At 47.5% G+C, this 1,161-nt stretch overlaps 1 non-coding gene across 1 annotated transcript; it reads left to right on the top strand.

Annotated features, from left to right (window-relative positions):
- Positions 1-225: 225 nt before the first annotated feature.
- LOC112204530 (U6 spliceosomal RNA) lies at positions 226-332 on the top strand. Its single transcript, XR_002938162.1, has one exon. It is a non-coding gene; the product is annotated as a U6 spliceosomal RNA (small nuclear RNA).
- Positions 333-1,161: the final 829 nt, after the last annotated feature.

Here is a 1,161-nt window from a genome sequence, read left to right as displayed (position 1 = left end):
TATATATTACCTTTGTTTTTAAAATAATTTAGTTAATTATATGTTTATATAATTTAATTTTTAGTGGTGGCAGTGTTTAACAAGCAGTTTGTAAAACTCCTGAAAATGAAACATTTGGCTCTTGCAAGCCTGTTGGAGTGGCTCCAGCACACCACCGCCTGTGCCTGTGCCATCTCCCATGATGCTCCCTGGCAAACGCCAAGTCACTCTTCAAGAGTTAGTGTCATGCTCGCTTCAGCAGCACATGTACTAAAACTGGAATGACACAGAGAAGATTAGCAGGGTCCCTACATAAGGATGACAGGCAAATTTGTGAAGTGTTAAGCATTCCATATATGTGTGTGTGTGTGTGTGTGTGTGTGTGTGTGTGTGTATTTTTTTTTTTTTTTTTCTGATATGGAGTCTTGCTTTGTCACCCAGGCTGGAGTACAGTGGCATGATCTCAGCTCACTGCAACCTCCGCCTCCCAGGTTCAGGCAATTTTCCTGCCTCAGCCTCCTGAGTAGCTGGGATTACAGGTGTGTGCCACCACGCCCAGCTAATTTTTGTATTTGTAGTACAGACAGGGTTTCACCATGTTGGTCAGCCTGGTCTCGGACTCCTGATCTCATGATCCACCCACCTCGGCCTCCCAAAGTGCTGGGATTACAGGCATGAGCCACCACGCCCAGCCTCCATATTTTTTTTTTAAGAAAGGAAAAAAAGAAACTTAGGATCCACATTACCTGCTGCCTGGCTCCCCTAGACAGGATGTGGTGCCTTCGATGGGTTCTCACAGCCATATAGGCTTCTCTGTCTCATAGCCACTAAAGGCTAGGCTACTCCACTTATTTTCTTGCCTGTTTTCCCTTGGGAGGAAAAATGAGCGTGAAGACCAACAATCTTGCTCACCACAGAATACCCAGGGCTTAGAAAATGCCTGGTAGATAGAAGGTGTGCCATTAAAAGGCGTGGAATGAAGTAGGACGCGGCTGAGGGGCCTTGCAGAGGGATCCTAGGGCAAAAAGACAGGATTAGGGAAGTGGGGTCTGATGACAGGGGCTTCACCCAGGGGCTCAGAATGTCTGGGAGGGCAGGGTCAGAATGTCCCCTAGTTGTTGTGGGGGCCTTTGGGTGGAGACAGCTGATCTACTGGCATCCTAAAGCACCACCCTGCCCCCA

The sequence above is a fragment of the Pan troglodytes genome, chromosome 11 (assembly GCF_028858775.2).
Source record: "Pan troglodytes isolate AG18354 chromosome 11, NHGRI_mPanTro3-v2.0_pri, whole genome shotgun sequence".
Lineage (NCBI taxonomy): Eukaryota > Metazoa > Chordata > Mammalia > Primates > Hominidae > Pan > Pan troglodytes.
Note: the sequence above shows the minus strand (reverse complement) of the source record. Positions and strands in the feature narration are given on the sequence as shown.